Here is a 13,065-nt window from a genome sequence, read left to right as displayed (position 1 = left end):
TTGCTCTTGGAAAATGGTTTTGCTGGATCACTATCCTCGGTTGTCAACTGTTTTCTCTCAAACTTTGAAAGTATTGTTTCATTGTCTACTGTCATTCTAATTACCATCCTTTTGTAGGTGACCTGCCTTTTCTCTTAGAGAAAAGATCTTCTCTTTGTCTCTGGTGTTCTGCAGGTTTCATTATGATACAACTGGGTTTAGATTTTTAAGAAATTTAACCTTCTTTGGCATAGATTATTTCTTCCTCTATCTGTAGACTCTTTCATCCTTTTGGAAAATCCTCAGCAATGATCTCTTTAAATACTACCTTTTGCATTCTCTTATTCCTTCTGAGATGCCAATTAGACATATGCTAGACATTGTTCTTTTTTCTGTCTTTTCTCTCTTTGCTACAGTCTGGTAGATTTTTTAAGACTTCTCATTCAGTTAGCCGATTTTTGCTTCAACTGTTTCCAATCTGCTATTTCATCCCTTCATAGAGTTTTAAAATTTTTCTATACTTATGTTTTGTGTTTTAAAAGTTCTTTATAGATCTTTTCTCAATCAAACTCATTTTCATTGTCTCTTTTTCTCTCACTTCTGTGATTCTGACTTTCATTTATCTAGATACTTCATATATTATTATTATTTATTGTTTATTTGATAATTCCAGCAATGAAATAAAATTTATATTTTAAGGCAGGTCAAGAAAAAAGTTAAACACAAAATTCTCTCCGTGTGTTTGTTTGGGCCTCCTCCCTCCCTCCCTAAAGTGCAGTGTGCATTACACATGAATCAGAGCTCCTCAAAGATGGGAGTGCCTGCTCAACCCTGAAGAGCAATTCTTTTTCTTTCTTCTGATGCTAGCAAGGCAATTTCTTAAAAGAACAGAGTTCTTTTGTGGCTCTGTAGGGGGTCATGGTGACTTCCTGCTGGCTTTGTATGTGCCTACCTGGGCTGGGTGAAAGTGAAAATGTTAGTCGCTCAGTTGTGTCTGACTCTTCACAACCCCAGGGACTGTAGCTTGCCAGGCTCCTCTGTCCATGGGATTCTCCAGGCAAGAACACTGGAGTGGGTTGCCATTTCCTTCTCCAGGGGAACTTCCCAATCCAGGGATACAGCCCACGTCTCCCGCATTATAGGCAGATTCTTTACCATCTGAGCCACCAGGGAAGCCCAATCCTTTGTGAACTTTACATAAAGTGTCAGTATATCATGTTGATATATGATCCTTTGTCTTGAAAATGTATATGACTGTACCTTCTAACAGATGGAATAGCTCTCAGAGCTTTCTGAGAATCTGCTTCCTAGGTTATAATCCTCAGTTTGAATCAAATAAAATTCCCCCTTTTTCTTAACTTGATAATTAATTGAATGTTTGTTGACACTAACATTTATTTAAAGTTTTGAGCGGTTCTAACTCTGTTGTCTGTTGTTTTTGCAGATGCTCACTCATGATGCCTTTTTTTCTTATTGATCGTTGGTAAGGAATGCATATGTATTTGCTATTAATCTACAAAGACACTGGGTTACTGGGTTACTTTCTTTCAGGGAATGTTTTCATTTACCTCTGCATACAGGGAGCACTACTGACTGGGAACTTTTGGCCTCTTCCAGGGTTTTTGGCTTAATCTGGAGCCAGGACTCAGGGCTTAGACTCTGTGATGGGCTGGACTCTGCCTCCCTCTACCTCCCAATTTCTATGTTGAAGTCCCAGTTCTCAGTACCACAGAGTGTAACCATGCTAAGAGATAAGGTCTTTGAAGAGGTGATAAAGTTAAAAAGAGACTGTTAGGATGGGACCCTAATCCAACATGACTGGTGTTCTTATAAGAAGAAAAGAAGCTAGGGAGGCCCGAGTACAGGGACGACCATGTGAAGAGATAGCAAGAGGGTGACAATCTTCAGGCCAAGGAGAGAAACCTCAGAAGAACCCAACCTTAGGAGTTGGCACCTAGATCTTGGACTTCTAGCCCCCAGAACTGTGAGAATATGCATTTCTGTGTTTCAACCCCCTCCCCGTCTGGGGTATTTTCTTAGAGCAGCCTTAGCAGACTGATACAGGCTCCACAGCTCCTTCATTAGGATTTCCCCCCAGGGTAACCACAGGTTCCCTCCTGTGTTCTCATTCACCACTCTGGTTTTAGCCAGCATTTCAATCTCTGCTCCAGAGAAATTTCCCTTACTTCTACAAGCTCACTGATGCAAAGGAGAGTATATTTCATTGTAGGTCTAGTTGTTTTGTTGGAGGATCTGTTCAGAGTATCTAGTCTGACATACTGCCAGCAGTGCCTCAAATTCTATTGTTTTCTTAAGTACCAAATTCCCTGTTCTTTCTTCTACATCTGCTTGAGTCATCTCCCACGGTAATTGCTCTCCTTTTTAAACTCTCAACATTTATACATACATTATTCATTGCCGTTTACGCTACCCTAGAATTAGTCCCCAAACTATCTCCTTGAAATCAGAGGTCAAATTCTATACCTTCCTCTCTCCCACAGCTCATAAGGTAATCCCAGACACTGTAGGCACTGATTTCATGTTTAAGAAATGAGTAAATGTAAAACGAGAAACAAAGGACCAAAAATCTGTTAGCTGTCAAACCCACACCCTTAGAGCCCGTGCTCTGCAACAACAGAAGCCACTGCAATGAGAAGCCTCAACACCCCATCAAAAAGTAGCCCCCACTCACCACAACTAGAGAAAGCCCGCATGCAACAATAAAGACTCAGCACAGCCAAAAATGAATAAGCACATCTTTTAAAAAATGTACACTTAAAAAAAAATCTGTTGGCTGTTAAAACCACATTGAACAGAATACATGAGTCATAGAACTGATGGTGGCTATTAAGTGGTCCAAATATGTTTTAACAACAAAAAGATCATATTTGAGGCCTGATTCCCAGAGCCTTTGAGGAGTTAATGAAAAGATCTTGCATTATTCCTTAGAAACAACTCTGTAAGGACATGAACATTGAAGTAAATCAGATTCGTAAACCTAAGCTATTTTGCAAGTCCTGCTCTTACTAAGAAACAACAAAAGTAATAGAAACCAAATTTATCTTGCACTGCCTCATACTAGAAAGGAGAATATAGTCACCTGCCATGACTCATGCAGCCTATTTGGCAATGATTTCCAGATTCCTCTTCCAATTAAGAAGAGAGAAGAACCAAAGTTGTTTAGTTAAGACTGTGTGGCAATAGATGTTAGACTCTAACCACATGAAGTCCTTTGTCATATGGGGACTTGGTCTGTAAATGAATTCTGAGTTTTAAAGTTACTGAGATTTCAGATGTCTTTTAGCAATTGTGTCATTTTACACTGCTGAAGAAATTAAAAAAAAAAAGTTAGGTGGAAGGTAAAAATTTAGTAGTTATAGGGCCACATGGTCAAAATTATTTTATGATTTTAGAGCTTGATTTTTAAAAGGTTAACAATAAGATCCAACATAAAGAAGAGAGATGAACAATCGAGAAGCAGGAATGGAGGTGAGAGATGGAGAGAGGCCTCAGCTGAGAACCCTTGGGTACCAAGGTTACTTCTTGGAGGTGACTCAGAAATCTGGAAGTGACCTCCCTCCCTTCCAGCCCTGAGGACTCCTTGAGAGGTTCCAAAAAGTTATCTGGAATCTGGAATAAGGCAGATAACTAGACGATATATATTACCCTTCCCTGGCCCATAACTGGGAGCATTCTATGTCAGCAACAGGTGAGCAGCCAGTGTTTAGTTTGCCATGATCTGAGAAACTACTAGAAGCAAGCTTATCCTTAGACCAGTGTGAACACAAAAATCCTGGACTGAATTTTGTTTAGATTTTTCAGTGGGCTCCATTTTCTAGAAGGCTGAGGAATGAAAGGATCACGGAGCAGTCTAGTCAAAATTTTGATGATCTCTATTGGTGTATAACTTCCTATTTTTCTTTTTCAAAACAAACTCACTACTTCCTTTAGTTTACCTTCCTTTCATCTAAGGGAAGGGGGTGATAATCTCTAAACGGGCCCAAACAAGTTCCTTTCTAGCCTAACTCTTGTGTCATTAGTGGCTTATAAGGATGTATTTTGACTTAAGTGATATGTCTGCATCCCTCCTTTGTTAATAAATCTGTAAATCAGTATCTCTTCACTCTCTCATTTGGTGAGAAAAAAATCCGTGATCCCAATTTCCTAAGAATCTGTCTAGCACACATACTTCAACTTCCGTCTTTATCTCATAGATACCACGATCAATTTCCTGTTGACTTGATTTCTTTCATGCATGTGCCATTATATCTTATGACTAATGTACACCACCTTCTCAAGAGGACTTCAATAGCCTACCTGTAGTTCTAGTTCTTTTGTAATAGACCCACATCTGGTTTGTCTTCCTGGTATAGTTAAGACAGGTGATATGGAGGCAATTTTTCTGTCCCTTTCCCCATGGGGATGGGGGGTTCTGGTTAGCTGCCCATCCCTGCACTAACTTTTGTCAGAAACAAAAGAAAGATGATATCCAAAGGGTTTTGGAGGTGGGGGAAGTACAATAAATAGTTTTCACTTATTACAGCTGTTACAGTCCAATTCTCCAAGGAGCATAAAAGCAGTACACTGAGGTAGGGCAAATGAGTCTAAGTGTCAGATCTCAGCTTTCCTGTCTCAGAGTACACCCAGAGAATACCTGAACCTCTGTGTAAGCCAACACCAAGGTTAAAAATACCACTCTGCACTCTGGCTGGGAGAGAGTGGGGCTTTACTCTGCTGAGGGGCGGCAAAGGCCAAGCTACCCCTTCCTAACTGGGGCATTCTCCTTCTGGAAGGCTGCCCAAATATTAATATAAGCCTAGCCCCTACTACACTCTCTCAGAAGTGTTGTGGGACTAGATCAGTCCTGAGATGTCATCAAAAGTTGAGGTGAGATGGGAAAGACTTTCTTCTGGGTAAAATAGTATATCTTCCCTTCGCTGATAGCCAGCCACCTGAAATGCTATCATTGACAAATGCATTTAGCTGAAGACGTGAAAAAGCAACTCCTTTTGAGAGTGGTTGCCTTACGGATGGTTTGTTTAATGGTTGCAAACAAACAACCAACAAACTCATGATTGTTGAAAAAGTCATATGTGCACATGGTAAAAGAAAGCAAATAATACAAAAGATTATACAGTAAAATTAATCTTCCACCCCATATCCTCAAAAGTTAGTCACTTAGTCGTGTCTGACTCTTTGTGACCCCATGGACTGTAGCCCACCAGGCTCTTCTGTCCATGGAATTCTCATCCTCAATCTCCCTGCAATTATACCCATCAGACTCTTACATATCCTTCCAGAAATAGACCACGTATATTCAGGCATATGTAAAATTGTGTTCCTTTATAGCACACCACCCTCCATTTTTTACCTGCTTGTGAGCACACAGGTGTGGCTCCTTGCCCCATTTCCCCTTTTTTTTTTGGTCCCTGACTTTTTTTTTAACTGACTAATTTACCCTGAGTGTAACTGAGCAGTTGAAGAAGGAGCATATCCTTCCTTCCCAGCTGCTCACCAGTGTTCCATGATTACCATCACAGAAAGCAAAGCTGACCCTGCTTGACGAAGGTCCAGAGGCTCCATCTTTCTTTGAACAGAAGAAATGGCCAAGATTACTTGGAATTGGCTTGTTCCTGTAAGACACAAGCTTGTAGAACGAATTATTCATGCCACAAAACACGGGATATTATTTAGAACTTGGGGTAAATGAAATTTTGAAATAGGACTCTTGAAAACTGTGAGAACAAGGTAGAATTTCAATCTGGGTTTGTGTTTGCTTCTCTTGATCTGTCCCCTATGGAGTTAGGGTGAGGTAGGACTGGGCAGAGCAGGTGTGAAGTAGATGGGCTAGATGGGGGCCAGAACCAGGAGTTGGGTCGGGCTAGGGCTGTGAGTCAAAAACTGGAGACAGATCCATTTCCTAAGAGAAAACAGGCATGTTTCCTGATTTCTTTTATGTCAATTTCTTCTAAGCCATATGAGACTACAAGTTTGTGACTTACAAGATTTTAAAGGTAGAATTAAAAGTAAACTCCATCCGTACAATGGATAAGGAACTAGGTTTTATGTTTCAGGAGATTAAGATAAGTGTGGCCTAACTGAGCAGTAGCAGTTCATGCATCTGTGATACTTTATGTAATAATATGATTGTCATTTACGCCATTCGGCTTTTCTGTGGGACACTTTCTCCATTTTACAAAATACATTTAGATTGAGGTTTCAACTGAAACTCTAACTTTCAGATATAATTTCCAGGTTACAGGAAAGTCAAGGGGTAGAGAGACAAGCCAAACATCATCTAGAAGAAGTCACTAGAAACACTCAGGAGGCAGGCATTCTGCAGTCAACTGACCCCATGTCTCCAAATAGTCAGTCAGTAGCATGAGAAAAGGGAATGTTGTAGATTAAGAGACAATAGGGTACTTCCCTCATGGTCCAGTAGTTAAGAACTGCTTGCCAATGCAGGGGACACAGGTTCGATACCAGGTTCCAGAAGATCCCACGTGCTGCAAGACAACCAAGCCCTTGTGCCACAATTATTGAGCCCGTGATCTCTAGAGCCTGTGCTCTGTCATGAAGAGAACACCCTGCTCGCCACAACTAGAGAAAGCCTGTGCTCAGCAACGAAGACCCAGCGCTGCCAAAAATAATCTTAAAAACAAAAAGACAACAGGGGCTTAAGAGAATGTGCAATGAAGGATCTTGTTATTGGGTCCTCGTTTATACAAACCAGCTATAAAGGACATTTTTAAGGACAGTTTGAGAAATTTTAATTTTAACTGGAAATTATATATTAAGGATATAATTACATAATTTAACTTGGCCAAACGTGAAAATGTTCTTTTGACTCTAAAAAATGTTATTTTAAAAAGATGTCCACTGAAGTTAAAAAACAAACTGTGGGTTTCCCCCACCTCCCACCCCAAGACCTTGGTGTTCTTAAAATGAAGGTTACCAGATCAGGACTGGGTGATGGGACGGGGCTACATTTTCACTTTCGTCCTGGTGGAAACAAGTATCACCGTGGGCAATCTCAGGTGGGGGGTGTTTGCAGCCTTGCCTGGCTGTCTTTCTTGAGTTGCCTCTTTGAAGGGGTTGAATTCTTGTATTAAGTTTTGCACACTCAGCAGAGTGGACATGTGTTATGTAAAACCAAGGGTTCTTGCATCACACTCTTCAAGCCCTCTTACCCACATCCTGTTTCATTCAGCTGCAGATGTGGCAAGAGCCTCAGAGGCAGCACAGAAGGCCTGGACAGCAGGCAACCTGTGTCTGGGCCTCAGTCTACTGTGGGTCAGAGTGAACTGCAGGGACTTTGGGTGGGAGGGAAGGCAGAAACGGGGTGTGTGGGACTTCAGGGCTTCCCTGGTGGCTCAGACAGTGAAGAATCTGCCTGCAATGCAGAAGACGCAGCTTCCATCCCTGGGTTGGGAAGATCCCCTGGAGAAGGGAATGGCTACCCACTCCAGTATTCTTGCCTGGAAAATCCCATGGACAGGGGAGCCTGGTGGGCTATACTCCATGGGGTTGCAAAGAATCGGACACCATTGAGCGACCAACACTTTCACTCTTCAGTGTCCCCCAAGCAGACAGACCTCAGGATCGTGTCTGTGCCTTGACATTCTGAGTAAGGAATCCGTTCTTGGGAGGAGCCAAGGAGAAGGACCACCTGTGATCTGTGCCCTCCAGCTTCCTGATGACCGGCTTGGACTAGAGCTTGAGACACTCACAGTGATGGCTGCCTTCAGTGGCCCCCAACTTGGACTGAACGAGATACTCAGGAATCTCTCCTGCTGTGGCTGATTCCTGAAGTTCCTCCCTGTCTGTCCTAACACCTCTCAAGCCAGGATCCCTGCTGGCTCTGAAGGTCATGTCCTTCCACACATCCTTCTAACCTGCTGCTTTGTTGAGGGGGCTGGGGGGCAGTTAGGATGCCAGGTGGTAAGTGTTCACTGGGCAGGCAGCGCAACGCTCATCTGTCCACTAGCAGGAGGTTATGGATTAGGAGTGGTAGAAAGGGCATCTTTAAATAGACTTCTGTTTTGTTTGTTTGGTTTCAGGCCTAGTGACTGAAGTCTTTCTGGGAGAAGCTTCAGAAGTACCAGGAAGGTCTGGTCACAAGTTTTAGGCTCTATGTTTCACAACAATTATCCTCCCACTGCAGCGGGGTAAAGAAAAGTTAAGTCAGGTTGGGTAGTGGAACAAGGAACAAACGTTCCCAGGTTAGGAAAATCAGAATAAAATACATCATTAAAATACATATTTTAGGGAATTCCCTGGCAGTCCAGTGGTTAAGACTCTGAGCTTCCACTGCAGGGGTGTGCCAGGTCGCTTCAGTCATGTCTGACTCTTCGTGACCCCATGGACTGTAGCCCACCAGGCTCCTCTGTCTATGGGATTCTCCAGGCAAGAATACTGGAGTGGGTTGCTATGCCCTTCTCCAGAGGATCTTCCTGACCCAGGGATCGAACCCAAGTCTCCTGCATTGGCAGGCGGATTCTTTACCACTAGCACCACCTGGGAAGCCCTCCACTGCAGGGGGCATGGATTCAATTCCTGATTGGGGAACTAAAATCGTGCAAGCTGTGTGGCTTGGCCAAAAACACTGAAAACCAACCAACCAAACAAAAAACAAAATTAAAAAAATCCCAAACCCAAATCAGAAATAACCATATCTTACATGTCTTAACCATTATGGGGAGGTTCATCTTAGTTAGCATACCTGAACTTCATCAGGGACTCTTTGGTGCCCAGTAGCAGAAATCATCCCACCCCTGTCACCTGGGAGCCCACACCAGCACAGATGAAAGGCAGGAACTTAGGATGTGTTTCCTCTGCCCCGTGGAATGGGGACTGAACTCATCAAAGTCTTGGCTTGAAGTTCTAGTTCTAGCACTTGCTGGCTGTGGTCTCTCCTGCCCGCTTGGGGTTCACAGCTACCAAAGATGGCTGAGACACTGAGGTCAGGTTTTTGATGATGGGAATGGTTCTGGGGTTTGGGAGAAAAGACAGCAGAGAGAAAAAGAGAAATGAGTGGAGTTTCTCCCAGGCCCACTGTTCTCAAAAAACTAACAAGACATTTGGTAACAGTCTTATTTAAAAATTATTAAACTTTTATACTATTACTGATTTATGGTTTCTTTAAAAGTCTCTCAAATGTGGCATTAGCACCTGGTGGAGGCAGTGCCCAGGGCTCCTTCCTGATGCCCCAGGCTGGGGTGGGAGCAGGGTGGGGATAGGGTGGAGTGGATAAATTTGCCTCCAAGCCTTAGATCACTGTTTACAAGTTCTTTCCTCTATGCCTCATCACTTAAGTGTTCGTAAATAATGGCATCACCTTAGAGTGACGTATATCAAATAATGACAATGTCACCTTTATCCCCTGTCTCCGGGACATCTCACTGCTTCATCTACCTCCTTAAGCTCATCTCTCTTCTTGGGTTTCACTGATGAGACACTGATCAAGTGCTGTCACCTGCTGGCCAGAGGGTATATAACTAAGGAGTTGCAGCCTGGAAAATGTTGAAGCCTTGGGTTCCCAACCACCAGGCCATTCAGGCATGACCTAAATCAAATCCCTTACCATTATACAGTGGAAGTGACAAATAGATTCAAGGGGTTAGGTCTGATATGTTCACAACATTGTACAAGAGGCAGTGATCAAAACATCTCCAAGAAAAAAATTTTAAAAAGGCAAAATGGTTGTCTGAGGAGGCCTTAAAAATAGCTGAGAAAAGAAGAGAAGTGAAAGGCAAGGAGAAAAGGAAAGATATACTTATCTGAATGAAGAGTTCCAAAGAATAGCAAGGAGAGATAAGAAAGCCTTCCTCAGTGATCAGTGCAAAGACATAGAGGAAAACAATAGAATGGGAAAGACTAGAGATCTCCTCAAGAAAATTAGAGACACCAAGGGAACATTTCACGCAAAGATGGGCTCGATAAAGGACAGAAATGGTATGGACCTAACAGAAGAAGAAGACATTAAGAAGAAGTGGCAATAACACACAGAAGAACACTACAAAAAAGGTCTTAATGACCCATACAACCACAATGGTGTGGTCACTCACCTAGAGCCAGACATCTTGGAGTGTGAAGTCAAGTGGGCCTTAGAAAGCATTACTACAAATAAAGCTAGTGGAGGCGATGGAATTCCAGCTGAGCAATTTCAAATCCTAAAAGATGATACTGTGAAAGTGCTGCACTCAACATGCCAGCAAATTTGGAAAACTCAGCAGTGGCCACAGGACTGGAAAAGGTCAGTTTTCATTCCAATCTCAAAGGAGGGCAGTGCCAAAGAATGTTCAAACTACTGCACAGTTGCATTCATTTCACATGCTAGCAAAGCAATGCTCAAAATCCTTCAAGTTAGGCTTCAACAGTAGGTTGAATAAGAATTTCCAAATGTACAAGCTGGATTTTGAAAAGGCAGAGAAACCAGAGATCAAATTGTCAACATCTGTTGGATCACAGAAAAAGCAAGGGAATTCCAGAAAAACATCTACTTCTGCTTGACTACACTAAAGCCTTTGACTGTGTGGATCACAACAAATTGTGCAAATTCTTAAAGAGATGGGAATACCAGACCACCTTACCTGCCTCCTGAGAAACCTGTATGCAGGTTAAGAAGCAACAGTTAGAACTGGACATGAAACAATGGATTGGTTCCAAATTGGGAAAGGAGTACATCAAGGCTGTATATCGTCACCCTGCTTATATAACTTATATGAAGAGTACATCATGAGAAGTGCTGGACTGGATGAAGCACAAGCTGGAATCAAGATTGCCAGGAGAAATATCAGCAACCTCAGATATGCAGATGACACCACACTAATGGCAGAAAGCGAAGAGGAACTAAAGAACCTCTTGATGAAGGTGAAAGAAGAGCGTGAAAAAGCTGGCTTAAAATTCAACATTCAAAAAGCTAAGATCATAGCATCTGGTCCCATCACTTCATGGCAAATAGATGGGGAAGAAATGGAAACAGTGACAAACTTTATTTTCTTGGGTTTCAAAATCACTGTAGACCGTGACTAAAGCCATGAAATTAAAGGCACTTGCTCCTTGGAAGAAAAGCTATGACAGATCTAGGTAGTGTATTCAAAAGTAGGAGATATCACATTGCCAACAAAGGTCCCGCTAGTCAAAGCTATGGTTTTTCCAGTAGCCATATGAGAGTTGGACCATAAAGAAGGCTGAGCACTGAAGAATTGATGCTTTCAAATTGTAGTACTGTAGAAGACTTTTGAGAGTCCCTTGAACACCACATTCTGTCAGACCTCTCCACCATGACCCATCTGTCTTGGGTGGCCCCACATGGCATGGCTTAGTTTCACTGAGATAGACAAGGCTGTGGTCCATGTGATCAGATTAGCTAGTTTTCTGTGATTATAGTTTCAGTGTGTCTGCCCTCTGATGCCCTCTCGCAACACCTATCGTCTTACTTGGGTTTCTCTTACCTTGGACGTGGGGTATCTCTTCATGGCTGCTCAAGGGCATGGCAAACCCCTTCAGCATTCTTGCCTTGAGAACCCCATGAACAGTATGAAAAGGCAAAAAGATAGGACACTGAAAGATGAACTCCCCAGGTTGGTAGGTGCCCAATATGCTACTGGAGATCAGTGGAGAAATAACTCCAGAAAGAATGATGGGATGGAGCCAAAGCAAAAACATTACCCAGCCATGGATGTGACTGGTGATAGAAGCAAAGTCCGATGCTGTAAAGGGCAATACTGCGTAGGAACCTGGAATGTTAGGTCCATGAATCCAGGCAAATTAGAATTAGAAGTGGTCAAATGAGATGGCAAGGGTGAACGTCAACATTCTAGGAATCAGCAAACTAAGATGGACTGGAATGGGTGAATTTAGCTCAGATGACCATTATATCTACTACTGTGGGCAAGAATCCCTTAGAAGAAATGGAGTAGCCATCATAGTCAACAAAAGAGTCCGAAATGCAGTACTTGGATGCAATCTCAAAAACGACAGAATGATCTCTGTTCGTTTCCAAGGCAAACCATTGAATATCACGGTAATCCAAGTCTATGCCCCGACCAGTAACGCTGAAGAAGGAACTTGAGCGGTTCTATGAAGACATACAAGACCTTTTAGAACTAACACCCCAAAAAGATGTCCTTTTCATTATAGGGGACTGGAATGCAAAAGTAGGAAGTCAGGAAACACCTGGTGTAACAGGCAAATTTGGCCTTGGAGTACAGAATGAAGCAGGGCAAAGGCTGATAAGAGTTTTGCCAAGAGAACACACTGGTCATAGCAAACACCCTCTTCCAACAACACAAGAGAAGACTCTACACATGGACATCACCAGATGGTCAACACCGAAATCAGATTGATTATATTCTTTGCAGCCAAAGATGGAGAAGCTCTATACAGTCAGCAAAAACAAGACTGGGAGCAGACTGTGTATCAGATCATGAACTCCTTATTGCCAAATTCAGACTTAAACTGAAGACAGTAGGGAAAACCACTAGACCATTCAGGTATGACCTAAATCAAATCCCTTATGATTATACAGTGGAGGTGACAAATAGATTTAAGGGACTAGATCTGATAGACAGAGTGCCTGATGAACTATGGACAGAGGTTCGTGACATTGTACAGGAGACAGGGATCAAGACCATCCCCATGGAAAAGAAATGCAAAAAATCAAAATGGCTGTCTGAGGAGGCCTTACAAATAGCTGTGAAAAGAAGAACAGGGAAAAGCTAAGGAGAAAAGGAAAGATATTCCCATCTGAATGCAGAGTTCCAAAGAATAGCAAGGAGAGATAAGAAAGCCTTCCTCAGCGATCAATGAAAAGAAATAGAGGAAAACAACAGAATGGGAAAGACTAGAGATCTCTTCAAGAAAATTAGAGCTACCAAGGGAACATTTCATGCAAAGATGGGCTTGATAAAGGACAGAAATGGTATGGACCTAACAGAAGCAGAAGATATTAAGAAGAATTGGCAAGAATACACAGAAGAACTGTACAAAAAAGATCTTCACAACCCAGGTAATCACGATGGTGTGATCACTCGCCCAGAGCCAGACATCCTGGAATGTGAAGTTAAGTGGGCCTTAGAAAGT

General features: G+C 42.4%; 1 long non-coding RNA gene across 1 annotated transcript; it reads right to left on the bottom strand.

Moving 5' to 3' along the window:
- Positions 1–4,766: 4,766 nt before the first annotated feature.
- On the bottom strand, positions 4,767–11,697 carry LOC145514213 (uncharacterized). Its single transcript, XR_014059927.1, has 3 exons — positions 11,436–11,697; positions 8,702–8,968; positions 4,767–6,485 (listed from the first exon to the last, which is right to left on the bottom strand). It is a non-coding gene; the product is annotated as an uncharacterized LOC145514213 (long non-coding RNA).
- Positions 11,698–13,065: the final 1,368 nt, after the last annotated feature.

Source organism: Giraffa tippelskirchi, chromosome 7 (assembly GCF_054371585.1).
Source record: "Giraffa tippelskirchi isolate mGirTip1 chromosome 7, T2T-mGirTip1v1.2.pri, whole genome shotgun sequence".
Taxonomy (NCBI): Eukaryota; Metazoa; Chordata; class Mammalia; order Artiodactyla; family Giraffidae; genus Giraffa; species Giraffa tippelskirchi.
The sequence above is the reverse complement of the archived record's forward strand: the minus strand, read 5'-3'. Positions and strand labels throughout refer to the sequence as shown.